Source organism: Jaculus jaculus, chromosome 7 (assembly GCF_020740685.1).
Source record: "Jaculus jaculus isolate mJacJac1 chromosome 7, mJacJac1.mat.Y.cur, whole genome shotgun sequence".
Classification (NCBI taxonomy): domain Eukaryota; kingdom Metazoa; phylum Chordata; class Mammalia; order Rodentia; family Dipodidae; genus Jaculus; species Jaculus jaculus.
Window position 1 is genome coordinate 136,832,701 of NC_059108.1, and position 20,495 is coordinate 136,853,195.

Here is a 20,495-nt window from a genome sequence, read left to right on the forward strand (position 1 = left end):
CATAGTGGCACATGCCTTTAATCCCAGCACTCAGGAGGCAGAAGTAGGAGCATCACCATAAGTTCAAGGCCACCCTGAGACTCCATAGTGAATTCCAGGTCAGCCTGGGCTAGAGTGAGACCCTACCTCAAAAAAACAAAACAAACAAACAAAAAAAAAAAAGGTGAAAGAGGGCTGGGTATGGTGGTCTACCCTTTTAATCCCAGCCCTGGAGGCAGAGGGAGGAGGATTGCTATGAGTTTGAGGATAGCCTGAGACTATGTAGTGAATTCCAGGTCAGCCTGGGGTAGAGTCAGATCCTACCTTGAAAAACAACAACAAAAAAAAGTTAAAGAGGGTGACCGGAGGGATGGTCCAATAAATCTCCGCATATCTGTCAGTTACTTAACGTTTCTCTGTGCACTGCACCTAAGGTCAAGTCTGGTTGTGTGTGTGTGTGCGTGGGTGCGTGCACCCGCATGTGCCAGTTGCTACGTGAGTTACAGATTCACATGTGTTCAGAGAGTTGGAAGAGAAACAGAAAGAAAAGAACAAAGACTCTCTCACAGTGACAGCTTTCAGTATTACATACTACCCTCGTGCTCCTCCACAGAGCCAAGAAGAGAGGTGCTATCCTGGGACACTACCTGAGCTTCCCTTCCGCTGTAAATTCAAGTGTTGGGTCGGCTGGAACCACTTTATCCTGCCAAAAGTCCTCTGGACTGGGGATATAACTCAGTTGGTAGAGTGCTTGCCTAGCATGCACGAAACCCTGGGCCTGGTCCCCAGCATGGCCAAAACTCCACCACATAAAACTGGGCATGGTGACATATGCTTATAATCCCAGCACTTGGAAGGAGGAGGCAGGAGTTCAAAGGAGGCAAAAGTCCAAGATCACCCTCTGCTACTTAATGAGTTGAGGCCAGACTCATGAGACACACACACACTCTCTCTCTCTTATATATTTCTAGTATTTTTTAAAGTCTTTCTCTCTTAAGACAAATTAGAATCCAGAGATACTGAGAATCACACACGGGTCTTATCTCAGTATTCACTAATTAGCATGTCTGCTGTGTTTGCATTTATGATTCATGTGCTTGAATTTGTGGTTTTCTGTCTGGCAAGCATTACTGTCAATGAATGTCTACTAGAAGGCATGCTGCTGTTAGTGGTGGCAGGATCAACTCTATGCCATGGCTTGGTTTGTTTCTAAATTACTACTGGACTTTTTGGAAACCTTTCCAGATGAATGTGGGTGATATAAGGACTAAAAGAAGGAAACATTGGAAACATCAAAGTAGAAAAGTGACTTGGCAAGACATTCCAGGGATGAAGATTTTCTTTCTGTCTTCCAGGATGAGGAAGTAAAGAGAATAATCATGAATGGTGGGAAATTTCCATCATCTTGGAAAAAACAATGGAATAAATAATTCTTAGCCACTAAGATGCTAGCCCAGGGAATCACAAGGTCAGAGGATCTTGTCCCATTTGTTTATGCTGACAGCCTGTCCTGCCCCCACAGGGAACACCTCCCTTTAAACAATAGCTGTGTCCCTGGGAAGTTGAAATGCACACAAACAGAATTATTATAAATCACCTTAATTGCATTTCCCAGATTCTCTTTAGTGAGAGTGTATTCTTTTTATAATAACTGTATATAGAGATTTAAGAGTAACTGTTAAAGAAGGAAATAAGCTAGAAGTGTGGGAATGGGTGAGCTGTGACCTTTGAAAGGTACTGAGTTGATCCACATTTCATAACGTGGGAATTGTCTTGTCCTGTAGGCTGGACCCCTTCTGACACATCTGCTCTGCAGGTTTACAGCCTGTAAGCAGGGTGGGATGTGAGAACTGTGGTGCACTTATCAAAACCCCACGCTCTGCTCCATCAAAGCTCAGCCAGCCCTCTGTCAACACATATTTATTCTGTTCTTAGATGTGCCAAGCCCACCCAGGGTGTCCTGAGTTCATCCAGTCTATTCTCACAGTTGGAAACACCCGCAGGCCCCTGCCTCCAGCCGGCATGCATGGGCTTGGGATGTGAGAGCCGCCCGGTGCCCGAGGATAAGGCGGTAATCAGCCGGGGCCCTGTGCAGCTGCAGCCATGGGGCCCATGCAGTGGTCTGGGTTTGGATGTGCGGCTGGCTTGGTTTGTTTGTCCTCCTATGTGCCTGGGTGGTTGGGGGAGGAGGGTAAAGGTGGATTGTCAAAAGAGGGAAGCACATCCCCTCTGGGTTACTGAATTGTCAATCTAGGGTCAGTAGAAGCCACGGTATTTGACCTCTTGCTGCCCCTCTGGATTGATTCAGTCTTGTTGTGAAAGGCCTGAAAGCAGCTTGAACTAGAGAAATGGTTCTGGGGCAGAGTGTTTTAACAAGAGTCCAGAGATACCGAACAGATTTGTGTGGGGAACTTTGGGCAGACTGCCTGCGAAGCACCTTGGACCACTAATGACGTTGCGTGGACGTGTGTGTGTGTGTGTGTGTGTGTGTGTGTGTGTGTTAACAATTTACGAGATTGAGGGAGCCTTGACTTTTGAGAGAAGAGTAACAGCCAGTTCCAGAGGGAGACTCCAAGCCGGAGTTGTGCATCTTGGCCATGACCCACCAGGGCGCCTCTTCCTGGTGCCACCCATGACACCACAGTGCAGCGCCCCAAAGAAGCCCATGCTGGCCTGGCTTCTTCATGGCTGGAAACCCCGACACCCCCACAGCTCTGTTCTCAGCAGTGAACAAACCCGTCTTCCTGTGGGCTTCCTCTGGGCTCTGAGAGGACCAGGCTGCTGTTCCCTGAAGCGGGAAGCTGAGCTTGACCCACGTTGCCAACTCCCAGTGAACCCCACACACGGTTGCTCACCTTCACGTCCCGACCCCCGTTCCTGTCTCCCCTGATATTCTCTGTCTTCGAATCCAGACCTGCTTTTTATCACTTTTAGCCCTTGCCTGTCTGCGTCTAGCTGTGGACGCAGGCCCCAGAGACACCGCCGTGGTCATCACACAGCCCCACCAAACCCACTAGCTCTAACCCCAAATTCACATCCTCCCCCCCCCCCCCACAGCCTTTCTTTCTCCTGAAGGTCTGGTTCTGGAAACACTGCAGCCTCAATCCAGTCATCCAAGGGTCCTTTTTATCTATCTGGCACAAAATGACTTATTCTTTCTAAAAGCATGCCAGAGACTTGAACCCCATGTCTCGATGATCTCACGCCTTATAACACGGCCTGCATGGTCACCGCAATTACAGCCTGTCTCCCCACCTTGCAGCCCGTCTTCCTCATCGCTTCCAGAATGATCTCTCCACAATACAAATTGAGTTAGGTTATTTATCTCATTTAAGTTGTTTACTTGGTCTCCGTTGCCTTTATTATAAAGCCTCCTGGACCTGGCCTTCAAGGCCCTGTCAGACCTCACTCCTTTGGTCTTTCCCAGCTCCCTTCTTCTTACTGTCCTGCTGGCTCCATGATTTTTTTCAGGTTGAATTACCTTTACTTCAGAACATAGCATGCTTTCATTCATCAGGCTTCGTACGAGTGCATTACATTTTAATGCGGCTGTTTTCAGAGGGGACCTGACCTCCCCCCCCCAAAAGCTGTTAAACTGTCTATGTCCAAGCCCTATAAAATGTCCTCAGGCAATTTGTGCCTCCCCCATCCCTGCCCCTCCCAGAGCCTTTGTGCATGCCTGCCTCATTTCTGAGCCTCACCTGCCCCTCATGCCATATCTTTTTAAAAAAAATTTTTTTTGTTCATTTTTTATTTATTTATTTAAGAGCAATATACACAGAGAGAAAGAGACAGAGAGAGAGAATGGGCACACCAGGGCCTCCAGCCACTGCAAATGAACTCCAGATGCGTGTACCTCCTAGTACTTCTGGGGAATCGAGCCTCGAACTGGTGTCCTTAGGCTTTACTTGCAAGTGCTTAACCGCTAAGCCATCTCTCCAGCCCATCATGCCATATCTTAATTATATCTTTAGCTTATACACACAGATTTAGGGGTCAGTAATGGGTGATACTCAAGCATGGGGTTAGGCAAGGGTGAGGTCCAGAGATTGGGGGTGTCTGTTATGTACGCTTTTTGGTAGCAGACAGTTTGCATGTCATCACGGCTGGTTAGGCATGGGCGAATAAAGCGTTCCTCTCTCTAATTGACCATGTCGTATTGCCGTGCCGCACGGCCCACGTAGGATATTCTTTTCCCTCCCCAGTGGCCCTTCAGCTTTTCTCCACTTTCAACCCTTTGGCCAGATGTCACTTCTGGTTATTCCTTGCTGATCCCAGGAGGAGGTGGGTGTCATTCCTCCTATGGTGCTGTTGGGTTCTACTGCGGTGGCTCACTTACTCTGCATGGTGACTGCCTACCTGTCTGTCTGTCTCCATGGCGGGGGCTCCATCTCTGTTGCGTTTTGGTATAGATGGTGCTGAGCACCAGGGAATGCCCAGTGAATGTCTGTGAGAGTGCAGAGGTGCAGACAGGAGCAGTGCTGCTCCGTGACAAATTCCACCCACCGCAGAGGCTCCAGGAGCACGGATAACCCAGGGCCCAAGGAGACCTGCTAGGCCACGACCCTGTGTTCTGTGGATACCAGCTTGGGCTCTGTGTTAGTCAGGGTTCTCTAGAGGAACAGAACTGCTAGAATGAATTATATTAAAGAGGGAATTGATTGGACTAGTTTATGGTAGTCCAGTAGTAGTTGCAGGCCCGAGAATCAAGGAACCTGGTAGCTTCTCAGTCCACGTGGCCAGATGCCTCAGCAGTCCCGAAGCTTCCTGAGGAGCCGCTGGGTTTCCATCCATGCGGGCCTTCAGTCCGCGCTGGAAGGCCGCGCGCAGCCCCGGCAGCCAGGTGGAGGGAAGGAAGGGGCTCTTTTCCCCCAGAGCTTCCTTATATAAAGTCCTCCTCTGAGAGGGGCCTCCGCGCTGGGGGAAGGGCTTCCTCCTTCAGTTAATCCTTCCTGGAAGCAACCTCAGAGACCCACCCGAAAGGGCTTTCTGTGGATTACTGAACAGGTCAAGTTGACAACACCTTAACCATCACGGGGGTCCTATCCGTATTTAAGCTTCCCATCCTCGCTGCCTCTTCGACACCTGTCCAGCCTCCGCCCAGCTGTCTCTGCACTGCCGTGGTGGTCACTCCCCTAGCGTGAGCCATTCAGCCAGGTCCTGGCTTCCGATGAAGCATCTTACTGAGGCTGTGCAGCCTGGCTCCCCCTCACCTGCGCCGTAGGAGCCAGAAGATGCGCCCCAGACATAGTGAAGATTCGCCACCACACAGCGGGGTCTGATCAGAAGGGAACAAAACTAGACACATCCCTCTCCCAGAACTACCTCTTCCAGGGGGAGGTTTATTTACCTGCTTATTTATTTATTTTTGTTTTTTTTTTTAATTTTTAAATTTTTATTAACATTTTCCATGATTATAAAAGAAGATCCCATGGTAATAATTCCCTCCCTCCCCACCCCCACCTGTTTATTTTTTAAAGTATTATGTTGCTCCTGTGCCAGGAATTGAACCTGGGCTGCCAAAGTGAAAACCAGGAATATTCACTGCTGGATGACATGGGACCCTGAGCGGTTTTAGGACGTTGTTGTTTCTGATGTTCTGTGACATGACCAGGCAGTAAGCTGAGGTTCCTGTGACGCCATGGCCAGCTGTCTCGCTCCAGCTGGGGGTGGTTTCCCTGTCTCCTTGTTCTTCTTCCTTCCAGGGATTCCCTGGAATGCCAGAAAGTGCTCACAGAAGCAGGCTGCCGCTAAGACACATTCCAACCTGCCATGTTCCCCAGAGAAGCCCGGGCCAGGGACAGACAGGCAAAGAGGAGGAACACAGTGACAGGCCAGCTGTCTAGAGCAAGGGTCCAGCAGGTCTGGGCTTCAGTCATGCCTCACCTGTCTGGGCAGCGCTGAGTGGCACTGGTTACTCTTTTATGGGAATGGGCAAATGAGCCCGTTAGTAGAAAAGACACATTGTCTGGAGTGTGTGGACTGGTTCAGGAAGTTTATCTGCTCTATGACTTCCTATCTTTTTTTTAAAATAATGCAGAGAATTAAAAAAAATATTTTTATTGGGGCTGGAGAGATGGCTTAGTGGCTAAGGCACCTGCCTCCAAAGCCAAAGGACCCATGTTCAATTCCCCAGGACCCATGTAAGCCAAATGCACAATGTGGCGCATGCGTCTGGAGTTTGTTTGCAGCAGCTGGAAGCTATGGCACACCATTCTCTCTCTCTCTCTCTCTCTCTCTCTCTCTCTCTCTCTCTCTCTCTCTCTCTTCTCTCTCCCTCCCTCCCTCCCTCTCCCCCTATCTCTCACACATATAAATAAAAACAAAATATAAAAAATATTTTTAGTTTATTTCAGAGAGAGAGAGAGTGGGGAGGGGAGGAAGAATATGAATAGTCACATTTGCCACTGTAAACAAAATCCAGACACATGTGCCACTTTGTGCATCTGGCTTTATGTGGGTGTTGGGGAATAGAACCTGGGCCATCAGGCTTTGCAAACAAGTGCCTTTAACATCTGAGCCATCTCTCCAGCCTGACTTCCTAAATTGCAAAATCTTTCTAACTAAACAAACAAGCAAAAACATACAGCGTCAGATGCCAGTGGTCCATTGGAGCATTATGCAGTGACAGAATGGATAATTAGGAGATGTATAATGAATTCAGAGTTTAAATCTTAGCTACTACCTGCCTATTACTTGACCTACCCAAGCCTCAGTTTCCTTAGCTAGAAGGTAAGCATTAGTAGCTGTACGTGGTGGCGCTTGGGAGGCAAAGGTAGGAGGATCGATCAGTCCTGTGAGCTCAAGGCCACCTTGAGATTACATAGTGAATTCCCGGTCAGCCTGGGCTAGAGAGAGAACCTACCTGCCAAAAAAAAGGGGGAGAGGGGGAAGAAGCATTAGAAATTGCCCCAACTTCACAAAATTCATGTAAACAGAAAATACAATGTGTATAAAGGCATGAACACTTAAATATTATTCATGTAATTAGTAACCTCTTTTTGAAGTGCAATTTACAAGTGATAGTATTAATCCTTGTGCGTATACAATGCAACTTTGAGGTGAGTTTTATAGTTTTTAGACACTTTATTGGGATTTCAAGAGCCATTTCATTTCCTTGATCTGGAATTTTTGCTAGGGAAAGAAAAATCACAGGCCCAGATTTAATCTCACTAAAATGGGAGGGAAAACATTATAAAAAACAATAGTGACTTACTAGATATTTTAAGTCTATTTTCCTTAGTTTGAGTGTCTTTAAGGTCTTTGCAAGCAGCTTTTTTTTCAATCTCAGACCAAAGGACAAACTTAGAAAGGTTTCTAAGTTCTGTTGTGGCTGAGAAGATTCCAGGTAATGTCAGGAAGATTTCAGTTTGTCTTTCCAGGTAAATAAAAAAGTGCTTCTTTACTTTAAACTGTAATCCTTGTTTGTTATTAACTCCTTGCAGCCAAGCTTCCAGCCCAGCGCTTCTATTTCATTCTACCATTCCTGCTTCTTTCCTTCCGTGTGACTGGAAGGGCCTCCATTCCTCAGGGAGAGACCACTGTAGCCAGCCTCTCAGGAGTCGCTGGTTACCATCCAGCCCTTTACGTGCCCCTGCAGCACTCACTAGAGAATTCTCTGTTCTTCTGGAAAATTCTCTCTTGCCTCCGTGAACTTGGATGACTCTGATTTTTCTCTCTTTCTCTAATCATCTGGCTCTGTCATTCCAGCCATCCCTTTTCCTTTCCAAGTCTCCCTCCACCGAGTAGGAATTCATCAAGAGTCAGCCAGCTTCTTCTATTTCTTTGTTTCCTGTATTGATAACCTGTTAGTCCTCTTTACTTCATGGACCATCTTTCCTGGAGGACTCTGAAATCTTGTTGCCCCTACTTTTTCTATGTTTTCTGTAATCACCCTTTTGTTTTACAACCCTTGAATCTCAGCAAATCCCAGATAAAACTCTTTCTCTACTACCACTTCCAATTGACCTAACTCTGTACCTGACCACTCCTAATTTCCTTATGATATGTTCTGGGGCCTGCTCTGCCCAAAATTCAGCCCCTCGTGGCATTACCAGTCTCCTAATCACCAGTCTTAATTGATGTTTCTCATCAGTATTCGTTCCATTCTGTTGAGTAAAAACCCAGCGATTCCCTGTGGCTATAGGCATCTCTCTCCTCTCATCTTCCTGCCCAGTCAAGGATTTCTCATGAACACCGAGCATTTCGCTGCTTTTGCTCACGTGTGGTGGAGGCTGTGTGTGAGTGGGTGGAGAGGTGTGCTGTTCAGGGCCACCTGGCTCTAGATCTCCAGGACAGCATTCAGATAAGGGAACATGGTCCAAATTGCACCATGTAGATGATGCCACACAGGATGATGCAACAAGGAACAGCGTTGGGACGTCATCTGTGGGGCTGAAGGCTGATGACAGCATGAGACCTGAGGGAGTTGGCACCCCCAAGCGAGGGATCGAGAGTTAGTTGTAGGGCCCATGTCGTACAGCAGACTGATGAATTAGGAGAGTATCACACTCATGTCACTACTACACTTCGCACATGGCCACACCGCTGCTCCTGGTGACAAAGGTGAGTGTGGGATAGCTGGGTTGGTGCCTGCGACAGCCCCTGTGCAGGCAGGTTGTCCCCTCAGCTGCCTGGGCTGTGTAGTGCACACTTCCTAAGTGACCATGTGAACAGTGGGAGTCGGGGGTTTGGGAGTTGTCTGGTGTGGTGACTATGAGGCAGGACGGAAAGACAAAGGATGGGACATGAGCAGAGAAAGAAGGTCCTCACCCTGGGATCTAGTTTGCCCTTTTCCTGATAAAGCCACAGCTGAATGCAGAGATATGTGTGTCTTCCTAGAATTGCTAACAAGGTTATGAAAACAGCAACTGAACTGTGCTTGCTAAGGGCTAGAATGCTTGTAACCTTGAGTTTTACTCGATTAGCATTCCTCCCTCATTTCTAAACCTAAACAGTATTCTTCATAAAAGCACCTTACAATTTCATTTACGAAAGGAAATTCTGGAAGTTAAGACAAATAAACCAGTTCACGTGTTTTTATGAAACTTAAAAATTTTTTTTTGTTTATTTATTTGAGAGCGACAGATGGGGGGGGGGGAGAGAATGGGCGCGCCAGGGCTTCCAGCCTCTGCAAACGAACTCCAGACGCGTGTGCCCCCCTTGTGCATCTGGCTAACGTGGGTCCTGGGGAATCGAGCCTCGAACCGGGGTCCTTAGGCTTCACAGGCAAGTGCTTAACCGCTAAGCCATCTCTCCAGCCCTTTATGAAACTTTTAAACTGTTCTTAAATTTCAACCTTTGGCTGGGCGTGGTGGTGCTTGCCTTTATTCCTAGCACAAAGAAGGCAGAGGTAGGAGAAACCCTGTGAGTTCGAGGCCACCTGAAACTACGTAGTGAATTCCCGATCAGCCTGGGCTAGCAAGACCCTACCTCAAAAAACAAAATAAAAAACAAACAAACAAACAAAAAGAAGCCTTGTTGCAAGGCTGACTCTTGAGGACCCCGTGCTCCTGTCTTGTGTAACTGCCTTTCCCTCCATGGTTGTCTCAGCACTTCATAAACTCATTGTCTTTGCTTTACTCTGGCCCGTTCTGAGTTACTTTTCCGTGGGGAAACCCAGGACGCAGCTTCGCCCGAGCGCAGGTGCTTGCGGGTGGCTGACTTGCGCTGTGTCTCCCTGCCCCCGCTGGCAGCCCTGCCTCTCACCCTTCCCAAAGCTTACGTCCAGGGCTTCACGTCGCACCGGCCGGGGGCTTCCTGTGCCAGGCTGAAGTTCACACCACCACTTCCTCTTCCTCCCAAATTTCTAAAGTCTTGCCATCCTTGCACTTTCATTTCCTGAAGGCCAGCACCCCAGAAATGAGATCATGTGCTTCTAACTGTCTTTACCAAGCGAATGCTAGCACATACTCAGGGGAAGCGTCCCACAGGTTAAGCTAGGAGAAGCGGTGCCGGGGACAGGTCCCTTCACGTGGGTGCTTACCACTCACTGTGCAAAAGGTCTTCGGTGCGGCGTCTCTTTCCACCTGGGAGGAATCTCTGGGGTCAACACTAGCAGAGGAAACTCGGGATTAGAGTATTAGGAGACTACCCCATGATTCCAGATCACAGTGGGGATGTGGCCAGCTGCCTGAAGGGTCTGAGTCTGAGGCAGCATGCTAAGCCTCCTCCAAGACTTAGGATAGATAGAGTCTTCCCCGACTCCTCCTGGACCCCCTTCCCTCATGTCCTGTGGTCATCCTTCATCGTGCCCTACACCGTCGTTCAAGCTCGGCCTTGCAGGGGTGCTAGAGATAGACCTGTGGGTATACGTGTTAGAAAAAATTATCTTTTGGGGCCAGGCGTGGTGGTGCGTGCCTTTAATCCCAGCACTCAGGAGGCAGAGGTAGGAGGGTCACCATGAGGTCGAGGCCACCCTGAGACCTACATAATGAAAATTTCAGGTCAATCTGGGCTAGAGTGAGACCCTACCTCAGAACCCCCCCCCAAAAAAAATTGTTTTGGTATATCTCCATTTTTACCAAATTAAGACCTTTAATATATGTACATATATATAGACCCCAGATGTTACATACTTTTTTTTAAATTTTTTTGTTCATTTTTTATTTATTTATTTGAAAGTGACAGAGAGAGAGGGAGAGAAAGAGACAGATAGAGAGGGAATGGGCGTGCCAGGGCTTCCAGCCACTGCAAATGAACTCCAGACGCGTGCGCCCCCTTGTGCATCTGGCTAATGTGGGTCCTGGGGAAATGGGCCTCGAACCGGGGTCCTTAGGCTTCACAGGCAAGCACTTAACCGCTAAGCCATCTCTCCATCCCAGATGTTACATACTTTTGTTAGATACACACTAACTATAGCAGTTTCAGAAGATAGTTACCATACCCTCTCTGTAGAGTAGTCTGCATTGGGACACAATGTGAAGGAGCTGCATCTTCCTGGGTCGTCAGCCTCGCTGTCAGCAAAGTTCCCCTTCCCTGTGCCTCTGCCGCCTGTTAGAAGGATTCCTGGCCCCAGGCAGCCTCCAGTGCGTCTGCGGTGTTCTCTGCGGGGAAAGCCCTTTTCCACATTCACATGCACAAGGGACATGTACAGACCTTGCTTCTTAACAGAAAGTGCCACAGCCCCCGTGCGTTCTCCCCACACGAACTCACTTAAGGACTGGTCAGAACTTCCTCGCTCTTCTTCTAACCAGCCAGGCACCTGCCCCTCTCCTGATGACCCATCCCCGCAGTTGACTCCACCTGCACTCTTGAGTTTCTTGGCAACACTTGCATGTTTCTTAGCTCTGGAATTCAAGGCATCTCTTTGAGAAAGGCCCCATTTTAAACTCTTATCTCCTAGGAGCCGGATATAGAGGAGCCAAGGCCTTTTGGCTCGTCTAGAAGAGCAGGGAAGAGCATCACTTTACTTCCTGGCTGGAGTCACCTGAAAAGATGGTGTCCTCATCTTTTCTGGGGATTTGGAGTTATAGGGTCCCAGGGCTTGGATAGAGCCCCACAGTGCCGCAGCTGAACTGCCCTAGGCTTGTAAAGCAAGGGCCAGTTCTCTCTCTCTCTCTCTCTGGTTATTTTGAGGTTCAACCCTCCAGGACCCACATAAGCCAGATGCACAAGGGAGTGCATGCATCTGGAGTTCATTTGCAGTGGCTGGAGGCCCTGGCATGCCCATTGTCTCTCTCTCTCTCTCTTTCTCTCTCTCTCTGCCTCTTGCTCTCAAATAAATTAACAAATTTTTTTTAAATTTTATTTATTTATTTGAGAGTGACAGACACAGGGAGAAAGACAGATAGAGGGAGAGAGAGAGAATGGGCGCACCAGGGCTTCCAGCCTCTGCAAACGAACTCCAGACGCGTGTGCCCCCTTGTGCATCTGGCTAACGTGGGACCTGGGGAACCGAGCCTCGAACCGGGGTCCTTAGGCTTCACAGACAAGTGCTTAACCGCTAAGCCATCTCTCCAGCCCAAATTAACAAAATTTTAAAGAGTGAACACCCAGTGGGCTGGACTAATACACCTCAAAGTCCACTCCTGTGACACATCCCCAACAAGACTCTACCTCCCAAAGGCTCCACCAGCTGGAGACCCAGTACGAGACTTAATCACAAACACCTGAGGCTGTGAGAGACATTTCACGTTCATGCCACCGCAGCACCTTAGCTTCTGTAAAACGCAGCAGTAATTTTGACAGGCATCTTGGAAAGCCTGAGTATGCTGCACAGGAAATACAGCCACCGTGAAGGACTCAGAGGACTCCTGCGGACTTCTAGCCATAGCCTCCAGTTGCGGGATCCACAGTTATAAACTCATGTTTTTAAAACAGAGATGAAGAGAAATTACGCCCATGAACTGTCTACCTCCATATAAGTAAAATGTTGTTACCCTTGTTCTAAAACTACGAAGCCGAGGCAATCCGTGATGAACTAGCTAAGAGATCTTGACTAAGCTAGCAATTTCTAAGAGTTTACGGGACTGGAAAGTGCTCTGCCAACTTTAAGGCCTGACCTCCTGTCGGCCATTCAGTGATGTGACACAGCATTCAGGTGTCTGGGGTGTCATTCAAGGTCACCGACTCAGGAATGCATCAGAGACCAGAGGCAATGCTAACCTGTTTTTCAAGCCAAGTGTGACTTTGATCTTTGACTCTAAAATGTTGGGCCATGAGATTGTTAGACAGCATAGCCATAAAGGTTATTTATTTTGAAGAAAAATACCATATTTTTTGAATTGATATTTTGAAATTATAACTTGGAGGTATATAAATATGCAAATACATATCCATGTACATATATGTGTGTATTATGTGTATGTATGCACACAAATATACATCAACACATGTAAATAATGTAAATTTAGAAAAAGAAAACATACCTTTATGTAGGGGCCATGATGTGTGTGTGTGTGTGTGCCTTTCTGAAAATGAGAAGGCACAGGGAGTTAGTTTATAAGAATCATGGGTAGATGTTGATTATAGTTGAAATATGGCATGGATTCCTTTTGAAGTTCTTTCTTAGTCATCTTTGATTTGAAGCTAGAAATTGGAAGAAGAGTGGTCAGTTGTCTCTTTCTCTTCCTCTTTCACAATGAAACAGTAAATGAAAGAATAAGAGAAAAAAGTTGAGGGGATGAAGAAATGGCTCAGTGGTTAAAGGCACTTGCTTGCAAAGCCTGCTGGCCTGGGTTCGATTTCCCAGTACCCATATAAAGTATATAAAGGAGCACATGAACTGCAGTTTGTTTGCAGTAGCAAGAGGTCCTGATATGCCCACGCAAGAGGTCCTGATGTGCCCATTTTCATTCCTTCTGTCTCTCCGTCTCTCTCTCCCTCTCAGCCTGCAAATAAATAAAATAAAAAAATAAAAATATTTAAAAACAAAAAGAGAAAACAATTTGAGACATGAAGAACAAGCAACCAAGGCCACTCAACTGCATTTTTCTTTTGGAATGACTAAGGTACCTATTAATGAAAGTGTGTGTGTGTGTTTGCTCTCTAGTGAACCTTGATCAGGTTCTATTAATGAGAGCTTTGTGCTGTTATAAATGTAAAGAAAGGAAGAAGGAAGAGAAACAGTGAGTGCACCACATTCTTAATCTGCTCCAGGTCTTCCTCATGGGATCACAGGGCCTTCCAGGCTTGTTTATTCTAAGAACTTAATGAAGCAAGCAGCACAGTTGCTTCAGCTTTCTGGTTAAACTTGCGTGGTTGCTATATATAGCTCACTACGAAAGAAATCCCCGGACATAAACCTGCTTGATTTGATTTCGTTGTGCTGCACCACATACGGTTCTGAGTGCTCAGCGGCGGCTAAGGACGCCTCATAGGATGTCTCACTGGAGGAAAACTCTAAGGAAGGAGTACAGAAGAGCCATGTGGCCTCATTTGTCCCATTTGTCTTTTTCCTTCCAATTTCCTTTGGCCTTTTAGATGCTTGTCATTGACTTAGGAAAAACTAAACACATCTAAGACCTCACTTGGGGTTTAGAATTGGCATGGGAGACCCCTGTAAGATGTTCTTACATAAACCCTAAACAGATGGCTCAGCGGTATTTGCCTCAGATCCAGCGAGTGCATATGAAGATTTCAAGAAGCTGTCCATTGACTGCATGTGAGAAAGAGGCATGAGGGGAAGATTAGTCACTAGCCAGACACGGGTAATGTTTAGTATTACATAGTGTAGCTAGCCTAATAAATAAGGCATTGTCCCAACTCAGGGACAGCTGTATGACACTCTCCTGTAATTCCCAGGTCTAAAAAGTTCAGTAAAACTTATAATTAATTTCCAGGCTATGTCAGTATAAGGTCACCTTTATTTATATTGTCTGAAGTGGTCTCTTTTTTAAAAAAGTGAGCAGGAGTTAGGAAAGAATGCTTTTATGGGAGGACTTCCAGTTCTGGCAATGAACTGACCCTTAAGCAGTCAGTAAGCATGAAGTGACAGCCTGTGTGAGGCAGCCGGTTTCAGACACTGGTCAGCAGATAACACAGATTCCTGTGCAGAGTGAGGGAAGCCCAGGAGGCTTCCTGATGTCAGGGTGGTCACCTGGAGTTCAAGCGCAGAGCAGCAGTCCTGTTGTATTAAGGACACAGAGATTGGGGTCTGGAGCAATTCAAGTAGCTGGAATCTGAAGGATGGGTCGTGTCTTGTTTTGTTTGGTGTTACGATAACAAAATACCAGTGCTGGGTAATGTATAATGAAAGTTTTGTTTTGTTTTGTTTGTTTGAGTCCGGTGACTGGAGGGTTCAAACAGCATTGTGAGGGTTCCCGGGCTGTGTTACAACATTTCAGAAAAGTAGAAAAGGGACCAGATGTATGCAGAGGAAAATCAAGGCATACTTGTAAGTTTCATTCATTCAACATTTACTCAGGAAACAGTTTCATTAATAAATGTCAAGCCATATTCTAAGAGTTGGAGATGTCAACAAGAATATATACATATTTCTTTGGCAACTGAGACTCATTGGTATGGTAGCCATATACCAACTGTTTCATTGTCATTTGGGAAAAGTATAGGTTAAGATACACTCAGGGTACAAAACAGAGGAAACAGAACAAAGAGTATTAGTGGAAATTGAGGACCGGTACTGTGTATCAGAGTTCTTACATGCCAGCAACAGAAACTGAGTGGCTGAGCAGGAACAGAGTCTACGGAAGGTATTGGAGAGGTCATTGTATTGACAGATGTTTCCCAAACTTAAAATATGTAGGATTTGGGCTGCACAGATGGTTTAATGGTTAAGGCACTTGCTGGCAAAGCCAAAGGACCAGGTTGGATTCCCCAGTCCTCATGTAAAGCCAGAATCACAAGGTGGTGCATGCATCTGGAGTTCATTTGCAGTGTCTGGAGGCCCTGGCACAATCCCCCACCGTAGATAAATAAATAAATAATTTTTTAAACAATACGTAGGATTCACGGGACCTAGCCAGAAGCGAACTCGGCTAGGGTAATGCTGTGAGTCTCCTTAGGGTGTTACGGTCGGTACCGTTACCTCTGAATGAGGATCCAACTGCTTCTGGGCTACAGGTTCTGTGCCTGGTGCTGCAGGCGTAGCAGCAGACAAGCTGACGCAGCCCCGTCAGAGGCCCTGCTCTTTCCTCATCCTCTATTGTGGGAGGAGGTTTTTTAGCAGATGGCATGGTCATTTGCAGATTTGCAGAAGACCACACCAGCACAGTAGATCAGATAAGAGGCTGGTGGGTGGGGGGAATGCTGAAGGCAGGGAGATAGGCAAGAGGCTGAGCTGAGAGTCTAGCGGTGAGAGTGGAGGAGATAATTCCAAGCATTCCTCAGACTCATTCTAAAACTTACCGCCGTCACCGCCCCAACCCCACTCCCACCCTCTACGGGTAAACAGAGCGTGAGTCACCGAAGGCTGGCCGAGCCTTGCCTGTGATCTCCTCCCGAATGTCTGTGTCCTGCTGCTCTCCTGCTCCGAGCAGGTAAGATGTAGGTCAGCCGCTGCTGTTCTCTGAGGTCCCCTCTGCGATTCTTGCAGTTTTGATGGCTAAGCCATGAGAACAGGCTAGAAAACAGATCATTGTTTTGCCTCTCTGCCATTAACTGTACTCTGCCTGAAGACAGCGGTGCTCTTCCTTGCATTCTGAGACTCGAGAACAGCTTGTGCCCAGCGTAGCTTGCCCAGTACGTGTTTCTGATGCTAGCAGCCCCTGGCTTTGTGGAGCACACCAGAGGTACTGCTGCGGCTGCCGCGCACCTGGGGAGCAACATTCATCCCCCCCCCCCCCCCCGAGCGTGCGACTTGAGGAGCAACATTCATCCCCCCCGAGCGTGCGACTTGAGTCCCTCACTCTCCATGCCATGACCTTCAGCAGCCTCTCACTTGCCACGGGGTCTTCTCCTTAGCTTCTAAGGTCCCTCAGTCCTTTCCCTTCACATTTTTCCAAGGAGGTATCAGTTCTCCTCAGCCCGACCCAGAGGCACTCATTACTGAGGTTTTTACTTGAGCTGATCTGTCTCCAGAACAGTCTTATCCTTCTCCTCTTGAGGCCTCCAACCAGGACAGCCTTTATATCTAAGCCACCTGCTCAGGACTTGTGGTTCAGCCACCAGCACTAGCTCCATGGCTGACCTGTCACAAGCTCCATTGTGTCCTTCACCAGGCAGTTTTCCCCAGACAAACTTCTGTTTGCTGTTTTGCTTTCATCTCCTCATCTCCCCAGCTACATTACGAGCTGCTTAAAGGACACCCAGCACATTGCCATGGGCACGAGGCTCATGAATGAGTGGTAGAAGTCTGGCATAAAACAAATCTATGTCTATGACTCCCAACCTATCTCAAGTGCATTTTAGGGTGTAAGGGATGCTGAGGTAAGGGGATCTATGAAGTACAACCCAAAGGCTTTAGTGATATTTCTGGTGTCTCCGAGTCAGGCTTGCTGCTGATTCTGAGTCATTTGTAGTGACTACAAGCCGCACTTTATGATTCACATTCTAAAAATGGGGTGAGGTTTTTTACTGAGAAGCCAATTCCAGTTGGAACTTAGCCTCACAATTGTTGGGTTCCTCTGTGGATTTTGAGCTACTAGCATAGCATTTCTCCCAGCAAGTCCCTGAAATCCATCTCACAGGAATCAGAGAGGAAATCGGTGATTCTTTGTAACAATATTCTACCAGTCTGTCATGGTACTATTCTTTATTTTAAAAAATATTCTTATTCCTTTATTTATAGCAGAGAGAGAGAAAGAATATGGATGAATACTGGGTGTGTCAGTGCCTCTTCCCATTGCACATGAACTCCAGACACATGCCCTACTTTGTGCATCTGGCTTTACATGGGTAGCAGGGAACTGAACCTGGACATCAGTCTTTGCAAGCAAACACCTGAAACCGCTGAGCCATCTCTCCATCCCCTGTTTATTTTTAGCTAGCCAGTGTCTGATCTAGGACAGACAAGCTAAGGAAGAGCAAAGAGGTCTTTGGAGTTCTTTTATTCCTTCCCTTTGAGTGATGGTCTTGGTTCTCTAGCTTAATCTGTGTGGAGCCATAAAGAGGAAGCGTCAGCCAGGCGTGGTGGTGCACACCTTTAATCCCAGTAATCGGAAGGCCGAGGTAAAAGGATTGCTGTGAGTTTGAGGCCAGCCTGAGACTGCATAGTGAATTCCAGGTCAGCCTGGTCTAGAGTGAGACCCCCTTCAGAGTTGGCCTTTTGGGCCCTATAACCAAACACTAGGCTTACTTTGCAGCCAAGAGACCTGCTTTAACAATGATTGACTGACAAGGCAACTCACTAAAACCAGAATGTGTAGGTGGCAGACATGGAGTGATTCCTGAGCTCTCAACATGCCATTCCTCCTTGGGGAAGACATTCAGCAACAGCAGCAGTGATGGTAATGACTGACGTTTATGGTGGGTTTGGAATGAGGCTTGGCACAGAGTCAGCCGTCTATAGTCACCTGCAATTATTGTTACTGTCATTGTTGTGGTTAGGTTTATTATCCCCAGTGCAAAGCACATGGTGTCCATTATTCCATGGAATCCTCGGAATTATAAAATGAGTTTTGTTATTCTTGGTGTGCAGGGGTGAAGTGAGGTCTAAAGTGGTTGAAGTATGAGTTCAAGGCTGTACCAGATTGACTTCTCAGCCCTTGTCCTCCATCCCTGTTACACTTCATTTCCTAGGGCCTCCGTTTTGCATAATAAAACCTGGGAGGTGACTGGGCTGGTGGTGGCACAAGCCTTTAATCCTAGCACTGTGAGTTGAAGGCCACCGTGAGACTACATAGTGAATTCCTGGTCAGCCTGGGCTAGAGCAAGACCCTACCTTGAAAACCAAACCAAACCAAACCAAAACAAACAAACAAACAAACAAAAAAAAACCCTTGGTAACTGTGCTATTGATCTTCACGACCCACCAACTCTAAAATGTCTACTTGTTTCCTATTTCCCATTTCCCTTTTATTTCTCTTTCTCTCTGCCCCCTTCTGCCCCTGTGTATTTGTGGATTTTGCTGGGTTCATCGTCACGGGATCAGCAGCCGTGACGCTGCACGTGGACTGGCACTGTGGCTTTGTGTTGGTGAGGGCGGGGGGGGGGGGGTGTGCGGTTCACACGGTGCTCTGCTGCTGACCGCGGGATCTGACTCTTCACTTTCACTGTCTTATCTTGGCGTGCAGCCACACCACACGGAGTGACATTGGCGCTGCTGGTGACAGGGCTCGAGAAGGGCTGCAAGGCAGCTGCTTGCGGGAGTGAGCCCTGGGAGTATTGCTTGGTAAGGTCTGGTCCAGGACACCAGCACCCTGGGCTGTTTGCACATGTAAAGGTCTCAGCGGAGGGCCTTGGAGGAGAGGGCTCTGGGTATCCCAGCCTCTGTGTGCATTGCCAATTCTGGAAGAGTCCCATGTGGGGAGTTCCCCAGGAAATTTTATTACAGTTTCATTGCACTTGATATTGGTAAAGTATTTACTTGGGTGAAGTTCATGTCTACTCTGTAGTAGTTTTTGAGTATTTGGCAGCAGGGGACCTGGGGTCAGGATTGAATGTGTCACCTCCTTGCTTGGTTTTTCTAGAACATCGGTCGTGGCTTCTATTTGATCATTCTTTATATGGGATCTTTTTGTGTGTTGGGGGGGTGGGGGAGAAGAGTCAGTTGCTGCTGCTCTGAGATCACAGATTCTTCCAGGTAGATGCGTGGAGGTAGGGCTGAGAAGAGAGTTCAGCAGTTAAGAGTGCTTGCTTTGCCTGCATGAGGACCTCAGTTTGATCCCCATCACCAGTGTATAGTTGGATGTGACCGTGCATGCCTGTAACCCCAACCCTGAGGGGGCCAGAGGTGTAGGGGGATCATTAACTGAAAGCAGTGCAAGTCCCAGGTTCAGTAAAAGGTTCCATCTCGAGGAAATAAGGCAGAAAAGCAGTAGTGAAGAACACCCCAAATTCTCCTCGGGCCTATGTATATACGCACATACAGGGCACTCCCATGTGCACATGCATATACTATTTACACACCAAGAAGAAGGAGAAAACCATTGTCTACGCCTAGAGGAAGCACTTTAGGGACTCACAGGGCATTAGTGCTTGAGAACACCCTAAGTGTTGGATAAGTCACCTAATTTCTGTCAACTCAGATTTTTTTTTTTTTAATGGTCTGTAAATAGTCATAGTGCCGCCTCTCCTGTTTATCTAAAGTGGGTATCGAAGGATGGAGCTCATTTGGCAGACTGCTTGTGTAGCATGCATAATGTCTTGGGTTCCATCACCAGCATCAATAAGTATGGCAGTGCCTATGACTCCTGGCAGCTCAGGAGGTGGAGGCAGGTGGATCAGAAGTCCAAGGTCATCCTCAGCTACATAGAGTTTGAGGCCAGCCTGGACTATAACCTTGTGGTAGATTGAATGGCTGTCCCCCAGTCAATTCAGTTTTATTAAAACTTGTAACTCGGTGTCACTGTGGGAGGCTCCTAGGGTCCAGCTAGTGGGGTGGAGGCGGACCCAGGGATCCAGTCTAAAGATACACAAATGCTGACTTCCTGGAGTGTGCTGCTGCGCTGCTGCTGATTGCTTTTTTGCTCTCTCTGTTTGGACTCATGAAAGCTGGCCAGCTTCTTCTGCCATTGTGGAACTTCTCCTCTATCTGTAAGCTTCAGTAAATCCCTTCCTCCCATAACTTGTCCCTGGTTTGGAAGTTCACCCTAACAAACTGAAGCTGACTGCGACAGACCCTCATTCCAAAAAGAAAAAAAAATTCAGTAAAATAAGCATTAAAGCCGGGAGTGATGGTGCACACCTTTAATCCCAGCACTTGGGAGACAGAGGTAGGAGGATCACCATGAGTTCGGGGCCACCCTGAGAATACAGAATGAATTCCAGGACTAGAGTGAAACCCCACCTCCAAAAATAAAAAAATAAATTTAAAAAAGGTATTGAATCAAATAAAGGATAGTGTAGAAATATGCTTTTGAAAATTATGTTTGTAAAATATTTTATTTATTTACTTATTTGAGAGGGGCAGATAGAGTCAGATAGGTAGAATGGGTGTGCCAAAGCCTTCAACAGCT

The 20,495-nt window shown here is 47.3% G+C and overlaps 1 protein-coding gene across 2 annotated transcripts in view; it reads left to right on the top strand.

Annotated features, from left to right (window-relative positions):
• The window catches only part of Ston2 (stonin 2), a 158,601-nt gene that overhangs the window by 12,537 nt on the left and 125,569 nt on the right, over nucleotides 1–20,495 (top strand). Inside the window, exon 1 of one of the 2 annotated variants that reach the window (XM_045154760.1) lies at nucleotides 15,899–15,917. The exons of the other annotated variant lie outside the window; for it this stretch is intronic. The gene's annotated coding sequence lies outside the window, so the exon portion shown is untranslated. Of the gene's footprint in view, nucleotides 1–15,898; nucleotides 15,918–20,495 lie in introns of those variants that run through there. 2 annotated transcript variants of the gene reach the window in all.